General features: G+C 41.5%; 1 long non-coding RNA gene across 5 annotated transcripts in view; it reads left to right on the top strand.

Moving 5' to 3' along the window:
- Positions 1-17,166, top strand: part of LOC107195386 — a 126,061-nt gene that overhangs the window by 41,796 nt on the left and 67,099 nt on the right. For 4 of the 5 annotated variants that reach the window (XR_003045095.1, XR_003045094.1, XR_003045092.1 and 1 more), the window contains one exon: positions 149-244. This is a non-coding gene — a long non-coding RNA (uncharacterized LOC107195386). Of the gene's footprint in view, positions 1-148; positions 1,665-17,166 lie in introns of those variants that run through there. The other variant, XR_003045093.1, reaches the window with a different exon arrangement.

The raw sequence follows: 17,166 nt of genomic DNA, 5'->3' as shown, positions 1-17,166 counted from the left end.
TTTTTCTTTACAGCATCTGAGTTTTCTTTAATACTTAGGTGTTTTATAATCTAAGTTGAAAATCAGATTCTCTTGTTGTTTTTTTTTTTTTTTAATAACTCTTTTAAAGTTTCCAGTATACCTTTGGTTTCTCCTGTTTCTGTGGCAGAGCTACTCAGGAAATGAATCTACAGAGCGAACTTCTTTTCTAGCTCATTTTTCAAGAGCGAGCTATGGGGAACCAGGAGGAGATACATAGCAGATGGTAAGCTTCTCGGGGCACCCAGCCTGGCACACAACAGGTGCTTAGCACACCTTCATTGAAAGAATGCACTGCCGGCTTTTGTCTTAGCTCAGAGCGGGTAGAGCTCTTCCTATTTTGCCAAGTGCTTTCCAGACAATGTCACTTGCACAGCCCCAAGATTTCCTGCAGTAGGAAGAGAAGCTGGGGATGGGATGGCGGAGGGGGAAAGGGCTTGGTCAGCACTGGCCAGAGCTGGATGACAGTTTTATAGAGGAAACGTCACTTGGGTGGCTCCTCCTCACAGGCACTAGGACTTGGTGACCAGAGAATTTCAAACAATGACAGTTTCTACTTGGAGCTAGCTCGGTTTGGAAAAGGACTTGTTGCTTTAAAGAAATCATATTGTATGCAAAATTCATTTTGCCCTGTGAACTGAGAGCAAGCTGGGTGTCCCGCTGTGCTTTCTAGTCCTTTTCTTGTCACTTTCTGCCATCTACCGGCCACAGTGTGAATTACTCCGGAGTTACTTGAGATTATGCCCATGTACATTAAGGAATATTCAGGGAACAGGAGAGGAGAAAGGCTCACCTTCAGCCCATAAACAGTGAAGCTACATGCTTGAGACTAATTTTGGTGGGATTATATAGAAAGGTTCGTGTCTGAAGCTGGTTTTCTAACTTTTATACCTCATCTAAGTTCCATTGAACTTCATTCTTACAGTCTGATGCCAAATTCCTTATTTCCACTGTTGCTGGATGGACTGTCAGTCTCATTTGACCTCAAATGATTAGTGCTTTGAGTCTAGATGTCAAAATATTTATTTCAGAAATTCACTTGTAATTGTCAAAGGCCAGAGAGTCTCATCAGAATAGTCATGTTACTTTTCATTAGTACAAAGATCCTCGATCCACTGAAAGCCAGGGACCATGTGGGCATCTCTATTCTGTTATTCTCCATTACTCTTTTATACTTGACTTCTGCAAGCCAAATGAGTCTCTCTGCTGACTTTCAATATTCATTCAACAGATGCTTACTGAGCACCTACTATGGGCCACACACAGTGCTGGGAACACAGGGAAGATATGGTCCCTGTCCTCTCACTTACAAACAAGTGGAAAGCCATTTGCACATACATAGAAAACAGTCAGTTTGGGGGGTTTGATTTAAACTGGGTTTGTTATTTAAATGCATTTCATGGAGGTCCCCCGAGAACTGAACTAAAATATTTTTTCAGGTAGATATCTTCGGGCGATTTCCAGACATAGGCTGATTGACCAATAACTGTCTTTCAAGTCTTTCTTGTGTTTAGGTACACTCTTGCATTCTTTCATAAAATGTACCCAATAATCAAGGAGAGGTAACCCTTTTCCACAACCCCAGCTAATGGCTGGTTGTTACCCCCTGGAGAAGACCCCGACTCAGAATAAAAATGGTGAATCTTTACAGTCTAAGTTCAAAGAAACACCTTCCCTTTAGCCACACACCCTGCTGCAGGCCTACAGGGAAGTGGTTCTGGACAGCCAGGAGATGCAGTGGATTCCGATGGAACACCTTAACCCCAGAAGCCGAGGCAGCACACGGCAGTGTTAGGGCCTGGGGAAACACCCTCTGGAACCTGAGGTTGCTAGGGAAATTGGCTGGGCTCTTCCAAGGACAGTATAGCCATAGATGCTATCTGGGACACTGTCGGCCCATTTAACAGACACTGTAAATATTAGTGGTGATGCAGTGCCAGCCCTGGGATACAGAGTAAGTAGACAGGACAGAGGAAGTGGACAGTTTCGTCCTATGTCTAGCCCTGTCACACAAACAGACTCTGACCTCCAATTCTCCTGACCCCAATTGCCAATTTTTTGTAACCCGTCCAAGCAAATGAGATCAGACAGAGAACCAGACCAGACCAAGAGTGTGACATCCCTCTCCTCTTCTACCCTGTTCTGCAAGCGTTCCATTATCTTCACAAGGCTAGTGAGAAGACAGAGCTATAAGTGAAGGGTACCACGATAATAATACCCAACATTTCCTGGATCAGGATGAATCGCAGGACCTGGATTATGTAAACAGTCTACTTTCAGGAGAGAAAAGTTGAAAAATAAAAATGATTCTTATCTTGATGGTGAATATGTGATTCATGTTCACCTTAAGGACACAAAGGTGAGAAAGGTGGGCACGGGTCAGAGTGGAGACTGCACTGGCTTTGGAGGCAGACAGAGAGTATGCGAATCTCCCACGGCTAGCGCTATGGCCTTATTCACCTCTGCATTTGTTTCCTCATCTGTGAAATGGGGAAAATAATATATTCCTTTCAGAATTATTATAAGGATTAAAAAATGTATGTAAAGCATGGAGCATAGTACAGTATCTTCTGATACTATGAAGACTATATCGTCTTGCTGTTGAGGCATGTGCAGTCTGGTTGGGAGTGCTGAGACTGTCATCATAATAATCACGATTGTGTCCTGAAGCAGACAAGGCCTTCGCAAGTCAGACAGGAGTCTGAAGTAGAGAGAGAAGCATCCCGCTAAATTCCATTCAACATAAATTTATTAAGTATGTACGGTGCGACAGGCTGCATCATCACACTTGTTCCATTTGCAGATTCTAGAGTCAGAGGACCTGGGTTAGGATCCCATCTCTGCCACTTACTAGAGGTTTCATTTTGGGCACTTATTTAATAAACACTCTGAGTTTGTTACTGAGTTTTCTTGTTTATAGAATAAGATTTTTTAATAGTATGTGCCTCATAGGTTGTTGCTACAAGGAATAAAATGAATGAACACATTAGTATGCACAGAAAAGATGTAGCAAAGTACCTGGCACATTGTAAATGCTGATTGAATTATGACCGTTGTCATTATCATCATCATCATCATCACCACCACCACCAGTCCCTGTGCTTAGAGTTAGGGATTTAAAAAAAAAAGATACATTTCCTGCCTTCAAGAACCTCACAATTCAGTAGCTCCTGGGACCATTTATTATTTTCCTTTGGTAGGTATCCAGATAGAATACAGCCTATTTTTCTAAAAAGGGAAGCATTTTGCTTGAGAAATTAGTTTACACTGAGTTGGCCTAGAGGAGGGAATTGGCTTTCTCCTAATCACACACACAGTGGGGGTGAGCGTCCCTAGAGTTCCTGTGAAGCAGAGCTGGAGGTTTGAGTCCTGACTAGATGACTTGTTTTTACAGGACTGAAATGTTATCTCGTTCAATCTTTATAATTATGCAAACAGACAGACTCAGCGATTAGGAGTCCCCACTTGCTGTATTTTTAAATATACATTGATGCATAGCTGTGGTTTGTGTATTCCAGGGTTGTCTAAAGTTCCATACAATAAAACATGACTGGGCCGCGATTGTGCTGCATAGGAGCCACCTAATTTGGAGGAAGCATTTTTAGCATTAAAGTGGAATAAAAGTCAAGGAGTGGGCTTCGGAAAAAGGAATTCTGAGTACCTGAACTCAGAATAAGGGCTTTCACTCCTGGTTTATGAGAAAGAAGGAAAACAAAACAAAACACGAGTGCTTATTAAGCCCCTTTAATCTAAGAATTTTAATCTAAGAATTTTGTGAAGTGTAACTGCTCCGAGGCCCGGGCGAGACCCATTGGCTTTCAAGTTTCTCTCGCATCGTGTTAGCTCATTGGGTGAGAGGATGAGCAGGTAAGTGGGAGCTGCCAGCATTACAGGCCACACAGAGTTCTCGTAAGAATTTTTTCAAAGCTGTCCCTATCTATAACGAGTCAGCATCCACGAAGCAGAAGGACATCTGTGTATATTTAGATAGAAAAGTGCTGTCTCCATGTCATTTTGTAGAAAATGCGTTTCTCTCTGCTTCCCTCCGCGAGGCTTCCTGGTATCTCAGAAGAGAAAGGAGCTACCTGGTAAATAAAGATAAGCTGTGCTTATTAGCAGAGATTTGCAAGGGAAGAGGCTGTTTAAAAATGGAAAGGAAGGTAATCGTGTTCCTCTGGCTCTAAAGCAGGGACTGGTTTTCCCGTGTCAGAGCCAGCGAGCTGCCCAGCAAGTATGCTTGCCACCCCGGCGTGACCTGTTGCCGTGTGCGAAGTCACACTTGGTTGTGGGAAGCCTCGGGCCTGGGAAGCTGCAAGCTGTCCTGACAGTGGACACTGATGCTCCGCCAGGAGAGAAGAGGGCTGTTGTTTTCAGACTGACCTTGGAAGAAAAGATGCAGTGCCAGGTCACATCTGACGGAGCCACTGTGTGTCTCACCCCCTCGCACTCCACACGGGTAGCCAGGACTGGTACGGAGTCTCCTGGGAGAACCAGGTGAACAGTTGGCTGTGGAACTGAAGGAAAGTGGTGGAGACAGTGTCTACGTGGTGTACAACATCTGGTTCAAAACTGAGTTCAGTCAGCTCTCCGGATGTTTCCATAGGCATAGAGGTTTGCCAGCGGGGAGACCAAGTGGTCTCTTGACGGAATGCTGCGCGTTCTATCCAATTGTTCTGGAGAAAGCAGTCTGTTCTCCCGGCACCTCTGCTTTTAGATAAGAAGAACGATTTTGGCCAAAGACAAAGGCCCCCAAGTTTCTCCATGCAGTGTTTGTCCCCCGGCTCTCCCACCACCCCACCCCGGGCTGGTAAGGAACAGCCCTGTGCAAGGGACTAAGTCGGCTCTTTGTCCGCACATGAGCTCAGCTTATCCCGATTGTGCTGACTCTGTGGGATTCTCAGAAAATAAAAGCCAGAGACAAAGCACCAGGAAAATGACCTGGTCCGCTTGCACCTGGCCTCCATTTTACATACGTCCCCTCATTCCTGAGGGGACCTGGGGTGAGAGAAGGTGACCTCGGAGAGGAGTTAGCAGGCCCTACATTTTCATCCCAGGCTAATTCACGAGCATAACGAGAGAGCGCTTACGTGTGTGTGTCTGATACCTCACGTAGTGTCTTAAAGTAGAACACAAGGGCTGTTTGGTAGAGGTTGGTTGTCAACCCTTCACTTCCCACAATTTTTTTTTTGCTTAAGGCCAAAAAAACTGGTTATTTGCTTCATCTGGTTATTTGGATGTTTCTGAGGATTAAAGAATAGCTGTCAACTGAATGTTATAGAAACTTCCATTTATAGCTGTGATTTTAATTGCTTAGAAGTGTGGAAATCCAGTTTTTAAATTTTCAGACTCTGTCTCTTCCTGGCACTTTCTCTTCAGCTTCCTCTGCAGAAATAGGCAGACCCCAAATACTTCTAGAACAAATCTGCAACTCAAACATACCCTCAGTCATAGGTGGTAAATGCATTCATTTACCATAAATGAATTCAGCCTAAGCTTCCTAGTTTCTCACTTGTATAGGCAGCTTTTAAGGTCCTAAGCAGGGGCCTACCAGTGTGTTCACATGGTCGCATATTTCAGTTAAATTTGTGAAAATAAAATCTTTTAAAAATATAGTTTTTCTTAAAGAAGCCACCCCAGTGATATAAGTTTCGGTTCCTGAGCAAATTCTTATAGCAGGGCGAGTAATTTCTTACAAGTTGCCCATCTTCATCTTAATAAAGGAATATAAATTAGGTTAACAGAATAATTTTGAAGAGGAATGTTTTTGGCAATAGCCATCGTCCTCTCAATATACCAAACACCATTTATTACAGTTTGATTTGTCTTGAGGAAAGTAGCTGCAGCGGACAGAAGTTTCTGGAGGGTTTCACAATGCTAATAATGGGGAAAAAATAATATCTCATAGTTCATGACAGGAAGGGGCTGCCTCCTTGTTATTTGGTGGGACATAAGTTATTGGCAAAAGGACTGCGTGGCACATCCTCTGGACCCTTTCTTCAGGACCGGGAGGGCTGAGAGGGATGCTTGAAGTGAGTTGGGGAACTCGGTATTTCCTTTGCTCTTTTCATCTCCTGACTTTTTGGGCGGCAAGGCTTGGGCCTCAGTGTTTCCTATGGTTGGCTTTGGTGAATCAAGAGGCTCCCTTGGGGCAGTCTGTGGGATCAGGAGAGGGTTCGCAAGATCCTTGAGTCTCTGTTTTGTCTGTACCCCAACTCTGGGCCTCATAACCACATCATAACAGGGAGGCTGGCTGAAGCAGAGAGAGAGGCAGGCGCATGAACTTCACGCACCCAGGACTTACTTAGTACGGTCCCAGTCCTTAATTTACCCTTCTCTTTTCTCCTTGCTCCTCCCTGTATGTTTTACCTCATTGCAATAAATCACATGATTGGAGCATTCTAGCTTGTTCTGTGAGCCTTTCTATTCTCCGTCTTCTGAGGTGGTTTGCCTGGTGGTATATTTGGAGGCAACCATTGCGTCAATGCCCACATGATAACTTTAATCAGGGTTGTTTAACTCTGGTAATCACCCCTAAAGTTGAGAGGTTTAACACTGTTATTTTACTCAACAACAATTCAACAAGGATGTTCCTTGTCGGGCAGCTTTCCTGGGTGGCTCTCCTCAAAGTTCTGGCCTGGGGACGCGGGAACCTTCTGTCTTGTGGCCGTACTTCCTTGAGGTCTTAGAAATTCTCTCCATTAAATAGGCAGATGGAGAGAGTGGAGGGTTACATGTGGGAGGATTTTTATGGGCCAAAACTCAATGTAGCATATATTACTCTTCCCCACATTCTATTGGCCAAAATAAGTCATGTGTCTGTGCCCAGGTGCAAGGGAGGGTGGGAAATGTAGTCTAGCTCTGTGACCAGGAGGAAAAGGGAAAAGGGTTGTGAGGAATCAACCAGTCCGTGCTGGAGTGTGAGTACAAACTAATGCTAACTATGAAGCAAGGGAATTTCTCAAAATTACTACTGCAGAATTATTCTGTTCATTTACCTCAGGACAAGGTGGTTGAAGTTGATGGCTTCTTAAGCCAATTAAAATTAACAGAAATAATCAATTCTCATTTAAGAAAAATAAGAAAATACAGATTCAGGCGACTCCTCGATATACATTTTTATCAACGGTGTACTATATTGGCACAATTCTGCTGAAAAGTAAGAAATGTGTGGCTTGATCTATTAAGACTATATTGAATCATAGAATAATTTAAAGCAAAGAATTAAATATAATAATAGAATTATGGAACTAGAAGAAATTTTAGAAATTATTTAATCCAATGCCTGAGTAGATGATGAAACTGAAAGCAAAGCAGAGGGAAGGCCCATTTCCCGAGCTCTGACAATGCTCTGAGGCCAGTGCTCGCTCTATTTCATGGGAAGCTTAATGACTGGACTTACCCAGCCACACAGCTCCTGCGAGGGGTGAGACTGGGACCCACTGCTTCAAATTACAAGTCGATGCGCTCTTTACGTGTATATTTAATTAGCACCCTTCCTCTCCCCCTGCCATGTATGCATGTACACACTCATGCTCCTCTTCCAAGCCATTCATGTGAATTTAATTTACAGTCCACTGAAATGGAAGGAAGATGTGATTAATGTGCATTATTCTCAAAACGTGAGGCCAGCAGGTCTGTGGTGTGACATCTGTAATAGCATCGTTTTCACGGCTTGTATGCTATTTTGCAAAAGCGCCAAAGTATTTGGCGTGATAGTCACCAAGTTTGAAGAGAAATGAGATATTCTTTTCACTGGCCTGGAAAAGAGCAAGTTGCAGAGGCTGACTTCAGAATGACTCATTGTTCCGAGCCTAACAGGTGCAGGTTTTGACTCTAAGGGTCGGATCCCATTGCCACTCGAGTTGCATGGATCACTGACCTTGAAAGAGGTCTGCACACACATCAGTGTGGGACCCGTCCCTTAGGAACCACGGCCCCTAATCTGAATGGCTATTTAGAGCTGTGAATGGCATTTAACAGGCGTCTCTCCATTCTTCCATGCTCATTGAAGAGTCTCAGTCCTTCTCCTCCTGCTCATTAGAACTGACACTTCCCAGGCCAGAGGGATGGCCAGGGTGAATCAGAGAGGTGAGATCTTCATCCTGAAGGATGGGTACAGTTTGGGGACAGCTGGGGATGAAAAAGGTCGCCGTTTGCAATTGGGACTCAGAGCTTATGATTCTTGTCTCCATTACAGCAAACGCGATTGGATGGAGTGTCTAAAATATCCAAGGTTTAAAAGTTAGATGATCCAATCAAGTCATTTTATAGTAGCCAGTTAAAAAGAATGAGTTTGTTATCTCTTATGCATACACCACCTGCCCACTCTTGATTTCTCAAATAAACAGGCATTTTCCTTCTGAAGCCGGTTTAATGTTCTGTTTTCATTTTATTTACTTCATTTAGTGTGTAGTTTGCTTTTGTATACATGATGGTCATATTTATTACTTTGGCTAATTTCTTGAAATTAAAATATAAGGGCACTATAAATATTTTAACAATCGAACTGAATTTTGAGGGTATGTGGCCACTGCATGGCTATTTCTTGGAGCAAATTTGTTTGTTACTGGGTACAAATTTGGCATTTACCTAATTTCGCTTCAGGCTGAAATTAGATAAATATTTACAATAGAGCACTTAGCACACAAAGACATTGAAAGAAAAAATTAACTAATATTTGTTTTTTAATTTAAAATTTTTTGAGATATAACTGACAGATAACATTTTATACTTTTAAGATATACAGGAGTTGTGTGACTAGGTAAGTCAAGTCATTAAGCTTCCCATGAAATAGGGTATTGGCCTCAGAGCATTGTCGGAACCCAGGAAATGGGCCTTCCCTCTGCTTTGCTTTTAGTTTCATCATCTACTCAGGCACTGAATTAAATAATTTCTAAAATTTCTTCTAGTTCAAAATTGTTATTATATTTAATTCTTTGCTTTAAATTATTATATGATTCAATGTAGTCTGTTGACTTGATACGTTGACATATTGCAATATGATTACCATCATAGAATTAGCTAAGGCCTCTCTCACAACACACAATTATGATTTCTTTTTTTGTGGTGAGAAGAATTAAGCTCTTAGCAATTTTGAAGCTTATAACACAGTATTGTTGACCATAATCACCACACTGTGCATTAGAGCCGAAGGACTTATTTATCTACTAGTTGCAAGTTTGTACACTTAGATGACATCTGCCTCTCATTGACTTCCAGGGTGGACTCAGCTCGTCTGGCTGGCTAAGCAGTGTCTCCTTCCTCTCGCATGGCTCCATGTGTGTCCCTCCTAAAGTTTCTTGCCAGGTGGGAGAGGAAGAGGGCCATTCTTCAGTCATGGGTATACAAGTGGCGTGGTCCCCAGGTAGAACCTCCATACACATTGTCAGGCTGTTACTACTCTGTAATTTGCATATGAGGAGTGACGAGGTAATATAAATTTCTCAAGGTGTGAGAAAATGGCAGATCTCTCATTAGAATCCAGTCTGCGGTCTGCTTCAAATCCCAGACTATGTCATAAGTCAGTGTATAAATTGAATAGATCAATGAATAGTTTGGTTAACAAAACAGTAAAAGGGCAGAAGGTTAGGCCTAGGGAGATGGAATCGGTGTAGGCTGTGGTTGCCTTCTCTTTCAGGTAGCTGTCGTCATCCGTTCAATGGTTATCACTGCTGAGGTCTTCAGCTTCCTTTCAGCATAATTCAGGGAACTAGAACTTAACACAACTTAAATATTTATTTGTATTTGTTCCACAAAAATATAATTCTTTGCTAAGCAATCCGTGTTTTTTTTTTTTTTTTACCAATCTATCCCTATTTCTCCCTATTTATTTGTGATAGTTTGTTCGATTAGTTTCAGCATTTTCTGTACTAGTAGAATATGATGTCACCCAGCAAAGATAGAAAACTAAACCCCTAAGTATAAATGAAGTATCCTTGCTGCTACCCCGAGGTTTACATAGCCTTTGCTTTCCTCCCATACTTCAGAGGAAGATCAATATCTTATTTCCATCTATAGCTTTCTTCAATCTCTTTTCATGTTAGTTATCAGCATTATTCAGCTAAAAATAGCCAATTATTTCCTTAACTATGACCATTAATTTTCTTACTTTCTGCCTGTCATTGTTTAGGGTACATGAATGTCCATGCTTACTGCCTCCAGTTTTCCTTCTTAAGATGAGAGTGGGCAAAATCTCTACTACAAAACTTGCTGCTGGATAATTTACTGGCTCAGAGTTCACCCTCCATTTTATTAAGTGTTTTATTATTGGAGATCTCAGAATATCAGAATATATTCAAGACTTGGTTTGGCCTTCACTGGTTGTGGTATATTTACTTTTCCCAGGAATCCAGGTCTAGCAGATCACGTGGCACAGCTCAGTAAATTTTGACTCCAATGTGGTCTTCATATGTTAAAAAGATATGATATAAGCCAGGTACCTTTAGTCATCCATTGGTGTAATGCAAATGTCCTTGTTATGTGTTGGGTGTCCAGAGGTGTAAAATTTGAGAGGAATGTATAATGGATACCCGCTTCTTCTGCTGTAAGTCATCGATGCACAGCCCTCCCATCCTCGACAGGATAGTGAGTTTTCTTTGATGTCCTGTAATCTCCATATTTGTTTCATTTCCTCTTCCAAAGCCACACACTTATTTATCTTCCCCGTGTATGTTTTGGGGATGTATCTACTTAGTGAGAGAACACTTGCAATAACCTCTTCTGCTTTTATGATGTTTCTATTAGCCTTCCTCTTTTATTACACAGGTTGACCTGGGCCCCATCAAAGAGAGAAGGGGCCTTCAACATACAGAGTCCAGCTAATGCAGAGTTGACACACACAGTGTTGAAAGCAAAATTTAATATCGAGGGTTGTGCAGTTAGCAAGGTGGAGAAACCACAGCTAGCTGGAGCAATAATGAGGGTGAGTGGTGGGCGTGTAGAGGCCGTGTCTCAGGAGGAATGTGTGTTTTTGAAAATGAGGGTAGAGGAGAGAGATGACCTAAGAGCTAAAACATAAATACGGTGGTTCATTTTAATGGTCGGGGTTGAGAGCAATACGAACACTGGCTTTTCAAGTCGAATGAATTCATCTGGCTTGTTTAGATTTGGTTTTTATTAAAATCTATTATTATTGCTGTTTTTTTGCTTTTATCTCTTTAGAAGCCCTCTCTGTTGTTTTGATATTATATTAGAAAGCGGCAGAGGGGACTAGTTTTAAACATTAAAGGTTGCTTTGAAAGCTTCATGGTTAGAGAGGGAGAAGCAAAGGTGAATTTGCCAATGTTCTCACATTAGGAAAGATGATTTGGAGGGAACGAGATTTCAGAAACTGCTCGATACATGGAACATTCTAACCAGCTCACTCTCCCACGTTCCCATCTCTGTGAAATTCCGGCCCAGCTCAATTAATCTGTCTTCTACGAAAACATTTCTGTGCCCAGGATGATCTTCCTTTCACTGCGAGAGCATTTTCAGCCTTTCTTATCCCCCTCGTGGACAGAGACTATGCCTTAACTCTTCTTCACATGCCTGTACCAAATGCCTAATACATATTTTTGAATCAAGTACAGATTAAAATGCAAGGAAGATTTTGAAGAAATGGTTCTATTTGGACTGAATTGGCAAGCTCTGCTCTTGATGTGTAATGTCCATGTAGATATTTCTCTGTACACACACACGTGATTTAACCTTTGCATGTGCACACACAGCTTTGAAGGCAGTGCTGGGTAGAGGTTTGGCATAGATAGAGAAAGGTTTATCACTATCGAGCTGTGTGATTTTGGGCAAGGCCTTAAAGCTACCCTATTTAAGCATTTTCTTGTGTAACTGGGAATGTACTAGTATCTGTCTTGTAAGACAATTGTCAGAATAAAATGATGTAATACATGTAAAGCACTTAGAACTATCCCTTTCACTAGTGAATACGTTAGTATTATTATTACAGTCTTGCATACAGTTTCTCTCATCTGTGTAAGTCTTGTCTCCATCCCAGATTATAAACTTCTTGTGGGTAGAGACTGTTTCTCTTTCTTCTATATTTCCCAGCTCAATCTTAAGCATAGAGAAAACATCTAATAATTTTGTATTTCTTAATTGTTGGAATTAGAGGGATACACTAGGGCCCAGAGAGCTCACGGTGCCATAAGGTGTCCCAGAAATGGTCCAAGCAGTAAAAGCATAAAAGATAAATGATTGTTCTGAACCCAGAAGACTCTCATATTTGGTCAGAAAGACCAGGGGCCTCTGAAACTTTCTGAGATGGTAGTAAGAAATATTTATAGCTGTAGGCAAAACCTTTTCAACAGATAGCATTAAAAAGAAACTATACTCATTCCAAGTCCTAAGCAGGCCCATGTTTTAGAAATGTTATGTTTCAGCTCAGCTGATGAATGGGGCAATATAAATTTTTTCTCGTTGCTGCTTTTTTTTTTTTCTCAAAGTAATGAAATTTGAACTTAAATTCTGGTTCATCGCAATGCCCTGAATTAATCTTATCTAGGTTAACGTTGGTTTCTGAGTTGTGCAGAAATTAGCCTAGGAATATTCAGTGCAACTTTTCAGACTCTGTTCAGGGCGAAAAAGGAGGAGAGGACCTAGCATGATTGTGGGATCGGAAAAATATCTTCACCTCCTTTTCAAGCATTTTGAGATGAATGAGGCTCCACATACCTATTGCTAAATAAATGCCCCCTTCACCATGAAACCATCAAATATTTCAAGAGAAATTAAATCCTTTAGACTCTGATTCTTTTACACTCGACTCAACAGAATCTTTTGTAAGAGCAACTTGATAGCTAAGAAACTCCCGGAGCTTGTATTCTTGAAGTAGGAGGTCACATTTTCGCCAGTGCTCATTGCAACTTGAACCGAGAGAAGCTCAAGTTCAGCTTCAAATTTGGAACCCACAACGTCGAGTGAGTTATAATGCCGGTAAAATCCGTTCTCCCTGCAGACTCGCTCAGAGGCCATGCTGGGGTAGGATGGACATCTTAGAAAAGCATCTGTTCTGGGAAAGGAAAGAACTGGTAAGCCAGTCCAGACATGTCCAAGGGTCAGGTCATGGGCAGAAGTCAGCCCGTGCAGTGGAATTCTGGGAAAGCTGAAACGTGGAATTCCGAAGTCGTGTACCCTTGGGCCAGTGTGGGAAAGGGGTGAAACATCAGGGGTTGTGGATGAGGTGAGTGGGTTTTGTGGATAGAGCTCTCAATGAATTTCCCACAGTGAATGCTCACTATATGTGTTCATTCATTCCCTTAACAAATATCTATTGAGTGCGTGCTGTGAACAAACATTGCACAAACACTGGAAATACAGAGGTAGCAAGGCGGAGCCATCCCTCTGTCAAAGATAGACAAAGCCGGACACTGGTTAAAGCAGAAAGGGCAGATTTTAGTCACTAATAGCTATTGCAATAGGGAATAGAGTCCAGCGTGAACTGAACTCAGCTTCAGTCTGTACAAAGTTGCTGGTCATTTTAAGAGGAGAATGAGGGAGCAGAGAGGGTAGTGAGTGGGGGCTCAGAAGAGTCATGGAAGTAAAAGATTGCAAAAAGCGGGAGGTTGGTCCCTGTGAATCGCAGCTGCGTTTGCTAACCGGTGTTCTGTCGAAGTGAGGCTCCTATCCTCCCACAGAGACTGGAAGAGGCAAGCCCTGTTGACGGGTGTCGGCTGGAATGAATAGAAAATTCGTGAGTTTTCTCAGGCAGGCACTTTCAGGGGGTCAAGGATCATCTCAGGGATGTGGCCTGAAGCTGCTAGAAACTATGTTAGTGTTGGTTCAAATCTATAGACCAAGGTTGGGCTCTAGTCAAGAAGAGAGCTCAGAGGAACCCAACTGGCGTTTGGTTGAGAAGAGATCTTTACCACTTCCCTTGTGAATTTCGCTTTATCAGGAAATTAGAGAATAACACTTTAATAAAACCCTTTAATATGACTTTACGGTGAGAGTACTTGTTCTGCCCTTCAGATGTTCCTAGCAGGATGAGTGAAGAGGCATTTCGTTAATTTTCTATGAAATTAATTAACTTGGGACATTCATGCAAAAACTACCCTGAGTCAGGTACAATGTGTAAATTGACGTGTTCATTTCATTGTCCTCAAAAAGTCGACCAAGATGTCAGTGGTTCGCCTTTCCCTTTGGCGTACCGACACATGCTGTGTGTCGCATTCAGAAAGTCTTAACTCTCCCAAATCAATGATTCCGACAGGTCATTTCAAATATATAAATACATCTTCTTTTTTCTATTTTGATTTGGACACTTTCAGAACCAACCACTGCCCCAAGTTTTGAAATAACTTCGTAGCTCAATCAGCCACACAGCTCCTCTCTCTCACCACTTTTGTATTTTCAGAGTGGGAAACTCAATCTCAGGGTACAATAAGAATTTGAGCAAAAGTAGAACCTGAGTTCCGATTCCAAGTCCGTCACACTTCCTCTGTGATACGGGACAAGTCAACCTCTTGGGGCATCAATTTCCTGCTCTCGGCTCAGCAGAGATGTGCCCAGATGGAAAAGTACTGTGAAGATTAAAACATGCCATGCATGTGCTCGTTTCCATTAATTTTATAAACATGCCCTTGTGCATGGAGCACAGAGCCCTGGATTAGGCACTACGGGAGAGGCAAATTATGTGGCAGACATGGTTCCCACCCTTAAGATGCTGACACTCAGTTTGAGTTGATGACATAAGGAACTAAAAATGAAACATGGGCACACAGTGTGTTTTTTGTTGCTATAGTTTGTTTTTTCGGGCAAGGCATTGAAAAGAGCATGACTACATTTTTTCCTGTCTTAAGCCTTATATTGGACTGGCTAGGAAACACATTATATTACATGTGCTACTGTGATTTATTAGAATATGGGATGCAAAGTAAGGTAGTGATCTGTCCATGTGTGCACGGAGACCAGCCACCTGCTTCTCCGATGCAGTGCGTGATCATTAGCACTGCGGGCCATGTGCTGTCTTCCTCGTCAGGGCCTTTGCAGGAATGATGACTGATAGCCCCTGACTGGGGAACATGACTGTTCAGAAGAACTTTCCTCCTGAGAGGCATTATGTGTCCAGAATGTGTCAAAGTCTCTTTTCCCCATCTTTAACTGAAAGGTTCACCTGAGTTATCTGTAAATTTAACAGTGACTGAGGTTTGAAGTCCTGTTCCTCCTCAAGCCTCGTTTATTCTGGCCCCTTATTAATACTCTCCAGAGTTCGGGGCTTGCAGCAATAAAATGGAGCAAAGAGATATTGTCTGCATCTCTATGAGGTCCTTGGCATTCCAGACTGGGATGTCAGGCTGCCTCCTCCTCCAACCCTCTGCCTCCAGGGGAAGTGACAGCCGAGGACTGAGTCTGGAGCAGGGCAAGGCAGCCTAGGGGACAGGACACTCCGTGCTCCTCTGGTCCCCTGTCTTCCACTATGAGAATCGTTCTGCTGGGAGAAGCATTCACAGCCTATAAGGGCCTTAATAACAAAAAAACTTTCACCGAAAAGCCCAAATTGGTGGAAGTCCTAGGCCTGATTTTTCTTTGGTTTGAAGCATTCACAGCCTATAAGGGCCTTAATAACAAAGATAAAGATGCATGGAAACAGAGATGCATGCTGTTGCAAAGGCTAGTGACCTTCCTTTATTAATGAAACACCTTCAAAATTTCTTTCGCAGTCTGTTGCTGCCATGCCCGACCAAGCAAATCCTGCTCTCCCTCCCTGCTCTCTAGCGGAAGGTCTCAGGACCACACTGGAAAAAGCGAGTGATCAATTAATGATGAAATTGGCCAACTTGCCAATAACAATAAATTGCTTTATTCTTCCCACAACAAGGATTCCAGCTCAGTGTGGCACAGCCTGTGCCTGGGGACAGAGGATGGGAACCCTGGTCAAAATTAACATAGATGAGCTTTCCTGAGCTTTCATTACGAGCACAATGACAACAATAAGAGTGGCTCGCGTGTCTGTCTTGTCTTTGACAATTTAAAATGTTTCACATAATCTTATGATCAGGTATTTATATTTGCAGAAGAAATACAGTGGTTGTAGTGAAGATTTGGTCAGAGCAGGCTTCTCTCCCCTTTATTGGGTGGATGAGAGTGTCATGGATGAAGATGTAAATTTTAACATGTATAAAATACTCTGAAGGCAGCAAAACAATGAGAAGACCCGCTAGGAATCTGCAGTCCCCTCGAGGAAATAAAATATGCACTTGAAACAATGTGAAAATAAATACAGAACAATATGTCAAAAAAGAAGAAATTGAAAAACAGAGTCCCTATTTTTACTTAACATTTTTGAAATCATAAAATTAATTATTTTTTATTCTCAGGGTAATATTAATTATACTATACAAATTTGAGAAATACATAAATAATAAAGATAAAAATAATGATTAACTGCAATCTACCATTCCAGAAAAAGCAATTGCTTAACATTTTAATGTAATTATTTCTGGTTGTTTTTGTTTCTTTTAAAGCTTATAGACTTTATTTGTAGACAAGTACTTCATCTGTATGCTACTCTTTTTTTTAAAAAAAAATAAGGTACAGTAGTGTTAAGTACATTCACATTGTTGTACAACCAATTCTGATATTCTGAAAAAGACCCATACTCCTTAAAATATGCAATAATTTAAAAAATTTCAAGCAATTAGTAACAAGTAGCAAGCAGGCCAGATTCCAGAGATTGAACTATATTCTCAGGCTTCACAAATTGAGACCCTGAGTTCATAGCAGTCCTCTTTAATCAGATAGATTTTTTATTATACTTATTTTTACAAGTAATGTTTTTTCCTAGAATTATGAATAATCCATGCACAGTACAGAAAACTTAGAAAACACCCATTATTATAATACTAAGCAATAATTAATGTTAAATTTTACTGTTTATCTTTCCAGTATTTTTCCATGTAAGTACATGTATACGTGTAGTTATATATGTATACATCATTAATTTTGAATTTCTAAAGACAAAATTATATCAAAGGTATTCCTTTAGGATTATTTTATCAATTATCTCATGAAGGTAAATTTGTATATATAATTTCGTTGCCTGATTTCCCTTTTTAATTTAACATTGTAGTATGGGCATTTAGTGGTTACTTTCCACGAAAAGTCCAGATCGCTTTAAGGTAAAGAAAGGAATTTAATTTATCAGGAAGAGCG

Source organism: Pteropus alecto, unplaced genomic scaffold, assembly GCF_000325575.1.
Source record: "Pteropus alecto unplaced genomic scaffold, ASM32557v1 scaffold101, whole genome shotgun sequence".
In the NCBI taxonomy this organism is placed as follows: domain Eukaryota; kingdom Metazoa; phylum Chordata; class Mammalia; order Chiroptera; family Pteropodidae; genus Pteropus; species Pteropus alecto.
Note: the sequence above shows the minus strand (reverse complement) of the source record. Positions and strands in the feature narration are given on the sequence as shown.